Raw genomic sequence first — 14,456 nt, 5'->3', positions numbered from 1 at the left:
TGAAATTTTGAAAAAAACATCCTATAAGAAAGCTAAACATTTCTTCGAAAAATAGACTTTTTTCAACATTTTTTGAGAACTTATGAGTTTTGAGAGTTGAGACCAAGAACCAACTGGAATTACTAACATCACTAGGTTCAATTAAAGAGAAATAGGCATCAAAAATCTTTTTCACTTCACAAAAAGAACATTTAAATGTCCAAAAATTTTCGAGTCTTATTAACTGCATTTTTAGAAACAAGGGTTTGATGGATTGAAAAACTGTAAAAACTTTTTTAAACTATGATTATTACGGACCGAAAACGGCGGCTACGCCTTGTTTTCGAGGTCGCTGTTTCCAGAAAACGCAAATTCAGCCTCCTAGGAAGAAAGTCTTCAACCATTTCTGACTTAAGCGGTTTCAATTCTCAGTTTTGTTGAAACAATTTTTTTTTAAATAAGGGCCACAAGAGGCCAACGTTTCGGCTACATCACTGGAATCACTGCGAAAAGTGAACCAAAAGGTTTTTTTTCAGAATTCATTCAAAGTTTTTTTTGAAATTTTGAAAAAAACACCCTGTAAGAAAGTTAAACATTTTTTCGAAAAATATACTTTTTCAAAATTTTTTGACAACTTATGCGTTTTGAGAGTTGAGACCTAGAACTAACTCGAAATACTAACATCACTAGGTTCAATTAAAGAGAAATAGGCGTCAGAATTCTTTTCCACTTCACAAAAAGAACATTTAAATGTCCAGAATCTTTGAGTCTTTCTAACTGCATTTTTTAGAAATAAGGGTTTGATGGGTTGAAAAACCGTCAAAACTTTATTAAACTATGATTATTAAGGATCGAAAACGGTGGCTACGCCTTGTTTTCGAGGTCGCTGTTTCCAGAAAACGCAATTTCAGCCTCCTAGGAAGAAAGTCTCCACCCATTTCTGACTTAAGCGATTTCAAATCTCAGTTTTGATGCTACTGATTTTTTGTGAAATAAAGGCCACAGGAGGCCAATTTTTTGGCTACATCACTGGAATCACTGCGAAAAGTTAACCACGAGGTTTTTTCAGAATTCACAGAGTGTTTTTCTGAAATTTTGAAAAAAACATCCTCTAAGAAAGGTAAAAATGTTTTCAACATTTCTTGAGAACTTATGAGTTTTGAGAGTTGAGGACTAGAACTAACTGGAATTAGTAACATCGCTAGGTTCAATTAAAGAGAAATAGGCATCAGAAATCTTTTTCACTTCACAAAAAAAACATTTAAATGTCCAAAATTTTTGAGTTTTTCTAACTGCATTTTTTAGAAACAAGGGTTTGATGGGTTGAAAAACTGTCAAATTTTTTTTAAACTATGATTATTAAGGATTGAAAAAGGCCGCTACGCCTTGTTTTCGATGTCGCTGTTTCCAGAAAACGCAAATTCAGCCTCCTAGGAAGAAAGTCTCCACCCATTTCTGACTTAAGCGATTTCAAATCTCAGTTTTGATGCTACTGATTTTTTGTGAAATAAAGGCCACAGGAGGCCAATTTTTTGGCTACATCACTGGAATCACTGCGAAAAGTTAACCACGAGGTTTTTTCAGAATTCACAGAGTGTTTTTCTGAAATTTTGAAAAAAACATCCTCTAAGAAAGGTAAAAATTTTTTCAACATTTCTTGAGAACCTATGAGTTTTGAGAGTTGAGAACTAGAACTAACTGGAAGTAGTAACATCGCTAGGTTCAATTAAAGAGAAATAGGCATCAGAAATCTTTTTCACTTCACAAAAAAAAACATTTAAATGTCCAAAATTTTTGAGTTTTTCTAACTGCATTTTTTAGAAACAAGGGTTTGATGGGTTGAAAAACTGTCAAATTTTTTTTAAACTATGATTATTAAGGATTGAAAAAGGCCGCTACGCCTTGTTTTCGAGGTCGCTATTTCCAGAAAACGCAAATTCAGCCTCCTAGGAAGAAAGTCTCCACCCATTTCTGACTTAAGCGATTTCAAATCTCAGTTTTGATGAAACTGATTTTTTTGTGAAATAAAGGCCACAGGAGGCCAATTTTTTGGCTACATCACTGGAATCACTGCGAAAAGTTAACCACGAGGTTTTTTCAGAATTCACAGAGTGTTTTTTGCAATTTTGAAAAAAAAACATCCTCTAAGAAAGGTAAAAATTTTTTCAACATTTCTTGAGAACTTATGAGTTTTGAGAGTTGAGAACTAGAACTAACTGGAAGTAGTAACATCGCTAGGTTCAATTAAAGAGAAATAGGCTTCAGAAATCCTTTTCACATCACAAAAAGAACATTTAAATGTCCAAAATTTTTGAGTTTTTCTAACTGCATTTTTTAGAAACAAGGGTTTGATGGGTTGAAAAACTGTCGAAATTTTTTTAAACTATGATTATTAAGCAACGAAAACGGTGGCTACATTTTGTTTTCGAGGTCGCTGTTTCCAGAAAACGCAAATTCAGCCTCCTAGGAAGTAAGTCTTCACCCATTTCTGACTTAAGCGGTTTCAAATCTCAGTTTTGATGCTACTGATTTTTTGTGAAATAAAGGCCACAGGAGGCCAATTTTTTGGCTACATCACTGGAATCACTGCGAAAAGTTAACCACGAGGTTTTTTCAGAATTCACAGAGTGTTTTTCTGAAATTTTGAAAAAAACATCCTCTAAGAAAGGTAAAAATGTTTTCAACATTTCTTGAGAACTTATGAGTTTTGAGAGTTGAGGACTAGAACTAACTGGAATTAGTAACATCGCTAGGTTCAATTAAAGAGAAATAGGCATCAGAAATCTTTTTCACTTCACAAAAAAAACATTTAAATGTCCAAAATTTTTGAGTCTTTTTAATTGCATTTTTGTACAAAAAAAGGTTTGATGGAATAAAAAACAGTCAATTTTTTTTAAAACTATGATTATTGAGGACCGAAAACGGCGGCTACGCCTTGTTTTTGAGGTCGCTGTTTCCAAAAAACGCAAATTCAGCCTCCTAGGAAGAAATTCTTTATCCATTTCTGACTTAAGCGGTTTCAAATCGCAGTTTTGTTGAAACTGATTTTTTGTGAAGTAAAGGCCACCATAGGCCAATTTTTTGGCTACATCACTGGAATCACTGCGAAAAGTGAACCAAAAGGATTTTTTAAGAATTTAATCAATATTTTTTTTGAAATTTTGAAAAAAATATTCTGTAAGAAAGCTGAACATTTTTTTTCGAAAAATAGACTTTTTTCAACACTTTTTGAGAATTTATGCATTTTGAGAGTTGAGACCTAGAACTAACTGGAATTACTAACATCACTAGGTTCAATTAAAGAGAAATAGGCACCTGAAATCTTTTCCACTTCACAAAAAAAACCTTTAAATGTCCAAAAGATTTGAGTCTTTTTAACTGCATTTTTTATAAAAAAAGGTTTTGATGGGTTGAAAAACTGTCAAAATTGTTTTAAACTATGATTATTAAGGAACGAAAACGGCGGCTACGCCTTGTTTTCGAGGTCGTTGTTTCCAAAAAACGCAAAATCAGCCTCCTAAGAAAAAGTCTTCACCCATTTCTGACTTAAGCAATTTCATGTCTCAGTTTTGATGAAACTGATTTTTTGCGAAATAAAGGCCACAAGAGGCCAATTTTTTGGCTACATCACCGGAATCACTGCGAATCGTGAACAATAAGGTTTTTTCAGAATTCAAAGAGTGTTTTTTTGAAATTTTGAAAAAACATCCTCTAAGAAAGGTAAACATTTTTTCCAAATTTCTTGAGAACTTATGAGTTTTGAGAGTTGAGACCTAGAACCAACTGGAATTACTAACATCACTAGGTTCAATTAAAGAGAAATAGGCATCAAAAATCTTTTTCACTTCACAAAAAGAACATTTAAATGTCCAGTATTTTTGAGTCTTTAAAACTGAGTTTCTTTAGAAACAAGGGTTTGATGGATTGAAAAACTGTCGAAATTTTTTTAAACTATGATTATTATGGACCGAAAACGGCGGCTACGCCTTGTTTTCGAGGTCGCTGTTTCCAGAAAACGCAAATTCAGCCTCCTAGGAAGAAAGTCTTCACCCATTTCTGACTTAAGCGGTTTCAGTTCTCAGTTTTGTTGAAACAATTTTTTTTTAAATAAGGGCCACAAGAGGCCAACTTTTCGGCTACATCACTGGAATGACAGCGAAAAGTGAACCACAGGGTTTTTTTGAGAATTCAAAGAGTGTTTTTTTGAAGTTTTGAAAAAACATCCTCTAAAAAAGGAAATCATTTTTTCAACATTTCTTGAGAACTTATGAGTTTTGAGAGTTGAGACCTAGAACCAACTGGAATTACTAACATCACTAGGTTCAATTAAAAAGAAATAGGCATCAAAAATCTTTTTCACTTCACAAAAAGAAAATTTAAATGTCCAGTATTTTTGAGTCTTTAAAACTGATTTTTTTAGAAACAAGGGTTTGATGGATTGAAAAACTGTCGAAAATTTTTTAAACTATGATTATTACGGACCGAAAATGGCGGCTACGCCTTGTTTTCGAGATCGCTGTTTCCAGAAAACGCAAATTCAGCCTCCTAGGAAGAAAGTCCTTACCCATTTCTGACTTAAGCGGTTTCAATTCTCAGTTTTGTTGAAACAATTTTTTTTAAATAAGGGCCGCAAGAGGCCAACTTTTCGGCTACATCACTGGAATCACTGCGAAAAGTGAACCAAAAGGTTTTTTTCAGAATTCAATCAATGTTTTTTTTTGAAATTTTGAAAAAAACATCCTGTAAGAAAGCTAAACATTTTTTTCGAAAAATATACTTTTTCAAAATTTTTTGACAACTTATGCGTTTTGAGAGTTGAGACCTAGAACTAACTCAAAATACTAACATCACTAGGTTCAATTAAAGAGAAATAGGCGTCAGAATTCTTTTCCACTTCACAAAAAGAACATTTAAATGTCCAGAATCTTTGAGTCTTTCTAACTGCATTTTTTAGAAATAAGGGTTTGATGGGTTGAAAAACCCTCAAAACTTTATTAAACTATGATTATTAAGGATCGAAAACGGTGGCTACGCCTTGTTTTCGAGGTTGCTGTTTCCAGAAAACGCAAATTTAGCCTCCTAGGAAGAAAGTTTTCACCCATTTCTGACTTAAGCAGTTTCAAATCTCATTTTTGATGAAACTGACTTTTTGAGAAATAAAGGCAAAAAGAGGTCAATTTTTGGCTACATCACTGGAATAACTGCGAAACGTGAATCAAAAGATTTTTTTAGAATTCAAAGAGTGTTTTATTGAAATGTTGAAAAAAACATAAGAAAGATAAACATTTTTTCAAAAATTAGATTTTTTCAACATTTCTTGAGAACTTTTGCGTTTTGAGAGTTGAGACCTAGAACTAACTGGAATTACTAACATCACTAGGTTCAATTAAAGGGAAATAGGCATCAGAAATCTTTTTCACTTCACAGAAAGAACATTTAAATGTCTAAAACTTTTGAGTCTTCTTAACTGCATTTTTTTTAGAAAAAGCGTTTGATGGGTTGAAAAAATGTCAAAATCTGTTTAAACTGTGATTATTAAGGACCAAAAACGGCGGCTACGCCTTTTTGTCGAGGTCGTTGTTTCCAAAAAACGCAAATTCAGCCTCCTAGGAAGAAAGTCTTCACCCATTTCTGACTTAAGCGGTTTCAAATCTCAGTTTTGATGAAACTGATTTTTTGTGAAATAAAGGCCATAAAAGACCAATTTTTTGGCTGCATCACTGGAATCACTACGAAAAGTGAACCACAAGGTGTTTTCAGAATTCAAAGAGTGTTTTTTTGAAGTTCTGAAAAAACATCCTCTAAAAAAGGAAATCATTTTTTCAACATTTCTTGAGAACTTATGCGTTTTGAGAGTTGCGACCTAGAACTAACTGGAATTACTAACACCACAAATTCAATTAAAGAGAAATAGACATCAGAAATCTTTTCCACTTTAAAAAAAGAACCTTTAAATTTCCAAAATTGAGTCTTTCTAACTGCATTTTTTTAGAAAAAGGGTTTGATGGGTTCAAAAACTGTCAAAACTTTTTAAAACTATGATTATTAAGGACCGAAAAGGGCGGCTACGCCTTGTTTTTGAGGTCGCTGTTTCCAAAAAACGCAAAATCAGCCTCCTAAGAAAAAAGTCTTTACCCATTTATGACTTAAGCGATTTCATGTCTCAGTTTTGATGAAACTGATTTTTTTTGAAATAATGGCCACAAGAGGCCAAGTTTTTGGCTACATCACTGGAATCACTGCGAAAAGTGAGTCAAAAGGTTTTTTTTCAGAATTCAATCAATGTTTTTTTTGAAATTTTGAAAAAAACATCCTATAAGAAAGCTAAACATTTCTTCGAAAAATAGACTTTTTTCAACATTTTTTGAGAACTTATGAGTTTTGAGAGTTGAGACCAAGAACCAACTGGAATTACTAACATCACTAGGTTCAATTAAAGAGAAATAGGCATCAAAAATCTTTTTCACTTCACAAAAAGAACATTTAAATGTCCAAAAATTTTCGAGTCTTATTAACTGCATTTTTAGAAACAAGGGTTTGATGGATTGAAAAACTGTAAAAACTTTTTTAAACTATGATTATTACGGACCGAAAACGGCGGCTACGCCTTGTTTTCGAGGTCGCTGTTTCCAGAAAACGCAAATTCAGCCTCCTAGGAAGAAAGTCTTCAACCATTTCTGACTTAAGCGGTTTCAATTCTCAGTTTTGTTGAAACAATTTTTTTTTAAATAAGGGCCACAAGAGGCCAACGTTTCGGCTACATCACTGGAATCACTGCGAAAAGTGAACCAAAAGGTTTTTTTTCAGAATTCATTCAAAGTTTTTTTTGAAATTTTGAAAAAAACACCCTGTAAGAAAGTTAAACATTTTTTCGAAAAATATACTTTTTCAAAATTTTTTGACAACTTATGCGTTTTGAGAGTTGAGACCTAGAACTAACTCGAAATACTAACATCACTAGGTTCAATTAAAGAGAAATAGGCGTCAGAATTCTTTTCCACTTCACAAAAAGAACATTTAAATGTCCAGAATCTTTGAGTCTTTCTAACTGCATTTTTTAGAAATAAGGGTTTGATGGGTTGAAAAACCGTCAAAACTTTATTAAACTATGATTATTAAGGATCGAAAACGGTGGCTACGCCTTGTTTTCGAGGTCGCTGTTTCCAGAAAACGCAATTTCAGCCTCCTAGGAAGAAAGTCTCCACCCATTTCTGACTTAAGCGATTTCAAATCTCAGTTTTGATGCTACTGATTTTTTGTGAAATAAAGGCCACAGGAGGCCAATTTTTTGGCTACATCACTGGAATCACTGCGAAAAGTTAACCACGAGGTTTTTTCAGAATTCACAGAGTGTTTTTCTGAAATTTTGAAAAAAACATCCTCTAAGAAAGGTAAAAATGTTTTCAACATTTCTTGAGAACTTATGAGTTTTGAGAGTTGAGGACTAGAACTAACTGGAATTAGTAACATCGCTAGGTTCAATTAAAGAGAAATAGGCATCAGAAATCTTTTTCACTTCACAAAAAAAACATTTAAATGTCCAAAATTTTTGAGTTTTTCTAACTGCATTTTTTAGAAACAAGGGTTTGATGGGTTGAAAAACTGTCAAATTTTTTTTAAACTATGATTATTAAGGATTGAAAAAGGCCGCTACGCCTTGTTTTCGATGTCGCTGTTTCCAGAAAACGCAAATTCAGCCTCCTAGGAAGAAAGTCTCCACCCATTTCTGACTTAAGCGATTTCAAATCTCAGTTTTGATGCTACTGATTTTTTGTGAAATAAAGGCCACAGGAGGCCAATTTTTTGGCTACATCACTGGAATCACTGCGAAAAGTTAACCACGAGGTTTTTTCAGAATTCACAGAGTGTTTTTCTGAAATTTTGAAAAAAACATCCTCTAAGAAAGGTAAAAATTTTTTCAACATTTCTTGAGAACCTATGAGTTTTGAGAGTTGAGAACTAGAACTAACTGGAAGTAGTAACATCGCTAGGTTCAATTAAAGAGAAATAGGCATCAGAAATCTTTTTCACTTCACAAAAAAAAACATTTAAATGTCCAAAATTTTTGAGTTTTTCTAACTGCATTTTTTAGAAACAAGGGTTTGATGGGTTGAAAAACTGTCAAATTTTTTTTAAACTATGATTATTAAGGATTGAAAAAGGCCGCTACGCCTTGTTTTCGAGGTCGCTATTTCCAGAAAACGCAAATTCAGCCTCCTAGGAAGAAAGTCTCCACCCATTTCTGACTTAAGCGATTTCAAATCTCAGTTTTGATGAAACTGATTTTTTTGTGAAATAAAGGCCACAGGAGGCCAATTTTTTGGCTACATCACTGGAATCACTGCGAAAAGTTAACCACGAGGTTTTTTCAGAATTCACAGAGTGTTTTTTGCAATTTTGAAAAAAAAACATCCTCTAAGAAAGGTAAAAATTTTTTCAACATTTCTTGAGAACTTATGAGTTTTGAGAGTTGAGAACTAGAACTAACTGGAAGTAGTAACATCGCTAGGTTCAATTAAAGAGAAATAGGCTTCAGAAATCCTTTTCACATCACAAAAAGAACATTTAAATGTCCAAAATTTTTGAGTTTTTCTAACTGCATTTTTTAGAAACAAGGGTTTGATGGGTTGAAAAACTGTCGAAATTTTTTTAAACTATGATTATTAAGCAACGAAAACGGTGGCTACATTTTGTTTTCGAGGTCGCTGTTTCCAGAAAACGCAAATTCAGCCTCCTAGGAAGTAAGTCTTCACCCATTTCTGACTTAAGCGGTTTCAAATCTCAGTTTTGATGAAACTCATTTTTTGTGAAATAAAGGCCACAAGATGCCAATTTTTTGGCTACATCACTGGAATCACTGCGAAAAGTGAACCAAGAGGTTTTTTCAGAATTCAAAGAGTGTTTTTTTGAAATTTTGAAAAAAACATCCTCTAAGAAAGGTAAACAATTTTTCAACATTTCTTGAGAACTTATGAGTTTTGAGAGTTGAGACCTAGAACTAACTGGAATTAGTAACATCGCTAGGTTCAATTAAAGAGAAATAGGCATCAGAAATCTTTTTCACTTCACAAAAAGAACATTTAAATGTCCAAAATTTTTGAGTTTTTCTAACTGCATTTTTTAGAAACAAGGGTTTGATGGGTTGAAAAACTGTCAAAACTTTTTTAAACTATGGTTATTAAGGATTGAAAACGGCCACTACGCCTTGTTTTCGAGGTCGCTGTTTCCAGAAAACGCAAATTCAGCCTCCTAGGAAGAAAGTCTTCACCCATTTCTGACTTAAGGGATTTCAAATCTCAGTTTTGATGAAAATGATTTTTTGTGAAATAAAGGCCACAAGAGGCCAATTTTTTGGCTAAATCACTGGAATCACTGCAAAAAGTGAACCACGAGGTTTTTTCAGAATTCAAAGAGTGTTTTTTTGAAATTTTGAAAAAAACATCCTCTAAGAAAGGTAAAAATTTTTTCAACATTTCTTGAGAACTTATGAGTTTTGAGAGTTGAGAACTAGAACTAACTGGAATTAGTAACATCACTAGGTTCAATTAAAGAGAAATAGGCATCAGAAATCCTTTTCACATCACAAAAAGAACATTTAAATGTCCAAAATTTTTGAGTTTTTCTAACTGCATTTTTTAGAAACAAGGGTTTGATGGGTTGAAAAACTGTCGAAATTTTTTTAAACTATGATTATTAAGCAACGAAAACGGTGGCTACATTTTGTTTTCGAGGTCGCTGTTTCCAGAAAACGCAAATTCAGCCTCCTAGGAAGTAAGTCTTCACCCATTTCTGACTTAAGCGGTTTCAAATCTCAGTTTTGATGAAACTCATTTTTTGTGAAATAAAGGCCACAAGATGCCAATTTTTTGGCTACATCACTGGAATCACTGCGAAAAGTGAACCAAGAGGTTTTTTCAGAATTCAAAGAGTGTTTTTTTGAAATTTTGAAAAAAACATCCTCTAAGAAAGGTAAACAATTTTTCAACATTTCTTGAGAACTTATGAGTTTTGAGAGTTGAGACCTAGAACTAACTGGAATTAGTAACATCGCTAGGTTCAATTAAAGAGAAATAGGCATCAGAAATCTTTTTCACTTCACAAAAAGAACATTTAAATGTCCAAAATTTTTGAGTTTTTCTAACTGCATTTTTTAGAAACAAGGGTTTGATGGGTTGAAAAACTGTCAAAACTTTTTTAAACTATGATTATTAAGGATTGAAAACGGCCACTACGCCTTGTTTTCGAGGTCGCTGTTTCCAGAAAACGCAAATTCAGCCTCCTAGGAAGTAAGTCTTCACCCATTTCTGACTTAAGCGGTTTCAAATCTCAGTTTTGATGAAACTCATTTTTTGTGAAATAAAGGCCACAAGATGCCAATTTTTTGGCTACATCACTGGAATCACTGCGAAAAGTGAACCAAGAGGTTTTTTTCAGAATTCAATCAAAGTTTTTTTTTGAAATTTTTTAAAAAAACATCCTGTAAGAAAGCTATACAATTTTTCGAAAAATAGATTTTTTTCAACAATTTTTGAGAACTTATGCACTTTGAGAGTTGCGACCTGGAACTAACTGGAATTACTAACATCACTAGGTCTAATTAAAGAGAAATAGGCACCCGAAATCTTTTCAACTTTCCATAAAGAACATTTAAATGTCCAAAAATTTTGAGTCTTTTTAACTGCTTTTTTTAGAAAAAGGGTTTGATGGTTTGAAAAACTGTCAAAAATTTTTTAAACTATGATTATTAAGGATTGAAAACGGCGGCTACGCCTTGTTTTTGAGGTCGCTGTTTCCAAAAAACGCAAACTCAGCCTCCTAGGAAGAAAGTCTTCAACCATTTCTGAATTAAGCGGTTTCAAATCTCAGTTTTGATGAAACTGAGTTTTTGTGAAATAACGGCCACAAGAGGCCAATTTTTTGGCTACATCACTGGAATCTTTGCGAAAAGGGAACCAAAAGGTTTTTTCAGAATTCAATCAAGGTTTTTTTTTGAAATTTTGAAGAAAAAACATCCTGTAAGAAAGCTAAACAATTTTTCGAAAGCTTTTGATGGGTTGAAAAACTGTCAAAACTTTTTTAAACTATGATTATTAAGGATCGAAAACGGCGGCTACGCCTTGTTTTCGAGGTCGCTGTTTCCGAAAAACGAAAATTCAGCCTCCTAGGAAGAAAGTTTTCACATATTTCTGACTTAAGCGGTTTCAATTCTCAGTTTTGATGAAACTGATTTTTTGTTAAATAAAGGCCACAAGAGGCCAAGTTTTTGGCTACATCACTGGAATCACTGCGAAAAGTGAACCACGATGTTTTTTCTGAATTCAAAGAGTGTTTTTTTTGAAATTTTGAAAAAAATATACTCTAGGAAAGGTAAACATTTCTTCGACATTTCTTGAGAACTTATGCGTTTTGAGAGTTGAGACCTAGAACTAACTGGAATTACTAACATCACTAGGTTCAATTAAAGAGAAATAGGCATCAGAAATCTTTTCAACTTTCCAAAAAGAACATTTAAACGTCCAAAAATTTTGAGTCTTTTTAACTGCTTTTTTTTTAGAAAAAGGGTTTCATGGGTTGAAAAACTGTCAAAATTTTTTTTAAACTATGTTTATTAAGCATCAAAAACGGCGGCTACGCCTTGTTTTCGAGGTCGCTGTTTCCGAAAAACGCAAATTCAGCCTCCTAGGAAGAAAGTCTTCACCCATTTCTGACTTAAGCGGTTTCAATTCTCAGTTTTGATGAAACTGAGTTTTTTTGAAATAAAGGCCACATGAGGCCAATTTTTTTGGCTACATCACTGGAATCACTGCGAAAAGTGAACCAAAAGGTTTTTTCAGAATTCAATCAAAGTTTTTTTTTGAAATTTTGAAAAAAAACATCCTGTAAGAAAGCTAAACAATTTTTCGAAAAATAGATTTTTTTTCAACATTTTTTGAGAACTTATGCGTTTTGAGAGCTGCGACCTAGAACTAACTGGAATTACTAACATCACTAAGTCCAATTAAAGAGAAATAGGCATCCGAAATCTTTTCAACTTTCCAAAAAGAACATTTAAATGTCCAAAAATTTTGAGTCTTTTTAACTGCTTTTTTTAGAAGAAGGGTTTTTTGGGTTGAAAAACGGTCAAAACTTTTTTAAACTATGATTATTGAGGATCGAAAATGGCGGCTACGCCTTGTTTTCGAGGTCGTTGTTTCCGAAAACCGCAAATTCAGCCTCCTAGGAAGAAAGTCTTCAACCATTTCTGAATTAAGGGGTTTCAAATCTGTGTTGATGAAACTGAGTTTTTGTGAAATAACGGCCACAAGAGGCCAATTTTTTGGCTACATCACTGGAATCACTGCGAAAAGGGAACCAAAAGGTTTTTTTTCAGAATTCAATCAATGTTTTTTTTTGAAATTTTGAAAAAAACATCCTGTAAGAAAGCTAAACAATTTTTCGAAAAATAGATTTTTTTCAACATTTTTTGAGAACTTATGCGTTTTGAGAGTTGCGACCTAGAACTAACTGGAATTACTAACATCACTAGGTTCAATTAAAGAGAAATAGGCATCAGAAATCTTTTCAGTTTTCCAAAAAGAACATTTAAATGTCCAAAAATTTTGACTCTTTTTAACTGCTTTTTTTAGAAAAAGGGTTTGATGGGTTGAAAAACTGTCAAAAATTTTTTAAACTATGATTATTAAGGATCGAAAACGGCGGCTACGCCTTGTTTTCGAGGTCGCTGTTTCCAAAAAACGCAAATTCAGCCTCCTAGGAAGAAAATTTTCACCCATTTCTGACTTAAGCGGTTTCAATTCTCAGATTTGATGAAACTGATTTTTTGTGAAATAAAGGCCACAAGAGGCCAATTTTTTGGCTACATCACTGGAATCACTGCGAAAAGTGAACCACGAGGTTTTTTCAGAATTCAAAGAGTGTTTTTTGAAATTTTGAAAAAAACATCCTCTAGGAAAGGTGAACATTTCTTCACCATTTCTTGAGAACTTATGCGTTTTGAGAGTTGAGACCTAGAACTAACGGGAATTACTAACATCACTAGGTTCAATTAAAGAGAAATAGGCATCAGAAATCTTTTCAGTTTTCCAAAAAGAACATTTAGATGTCCAAAAAGTTTGATTCTTTTTAACTGCTTTTTTTAGAAAAAGGGTTTGATGGGTTGAAAAACTGTCAAAACTTTTTTAAACTATGATTATTAAGGATCGAAAACGGCGACTACGCCTTGTTTTTGAGGTCGCTGTTTCCAAAAAACGCAAATTCAGCCTCCTAGGAAGAAAGTTTTCACCCATTTCTGACTTAAGCGGTTTCAATTCTCAGTTTTGATGAAACTGAGTTTTTTTGAAAATAAAGGCCACATGAGGCCAATTTTTTGGCTACATCACTGGAATCAGTGCGAAAAAGGAACCAAAAGGTTTTTTTCAGAATTCAATCAAAGTTTTTTTTTGAAATTTTGAAAAAAATCATCCTGTAAGAAAGCTAAACAATTTTTCGAAAAACATATAGATTGTTTTCAACATTTTTCGAGAACTTATGCGTTTAGAGAGTTGCGACGTAGAACTAACTGGAATTACTAACATACCTAGGTTCAGTTAAAGACAAATAGGCATCCGAAATCTTTTCAACTTTCCAAAAAGAACATTTAAATGTCCAAAAATTTTGAGTCTTTTTAACTGCTTTTTTAGAAAAAGGGTTTGATGGGTTGAAAAACTGTCAAAAATTTTTTAAACTATGATTATTAAGGATCAAAAACGGCGGCTACGCCTTGTTTTCGAGGTCGCTGTTTCCAAAAAACGCAAATTCAGCCTCCTAGGAAGAAAATTTTCACCCATTTCTGACTTAAGCGGTTTCAATTCTCAGTTTTGATGAAACTGATTTTTTGTGAAATAAAGGCCACAAGAGGCCAATTTTTTGGCTACATCACTGGAATCACTGCGAAAATTGAACCACGAGGTTTTTTCAGAATTCAAAGAGTGTTTTTTTGAAATTTTGAAAAAAAATATCCTCTAGGAAAAGTAAACATTTCTTCAACATTTCTTGAGAACTTATGCGTTTTGAGAGTTGAGACCTAAAGCTAACTGGAATTACTAACATCACTAGGTTCAATTAAAGAGAAATAGGCATCAGAAATCTTTTCAGGTTTCCAAAAAGAACATTTAAATGTCCAAAAATTTTGACTCTTTTTAACTGCTTTTTTTAGAAAAAGGGTTTGATGGTTTGAAAAACTGTCAAAAATTTTTTAAACTATGATTATTAAGGATCGAAAACGGCGGCTACGCCTTGTTTTCGAGGTCGCTGTTTCTGAAAAACGCAAATTCAGCCTCCTAGGAAGAAAATTTTCACCCATTTCTGACTTAAGCGGTTTCAATTCTCAGTTTTGATGAAACTGATTTTTTGTGAAATAAAAGCCACAAGAGGCCAGTTTTTTGGCTACATCGCTGGAATCACTGCGAAAAGTGAACCACGAGGTTTTTTCAGAATTC

This window comes from Convolutriloba macropyga, chromosome 6 (assembly GCF_964194025.1).
Source record: "Convolutriloba macropyga chromosome 6, txConMacr16.3, whole genome shotgun sequence".
Lineage (NCBI taxonomy): Eukaryota > Metazoa > Xenacoelomorpha > Acoela > Convolutidae > Convolutriloba > Convolutriloba macropyga.
Note: the sequence above shows the minus strand (reverse complement) of the source record.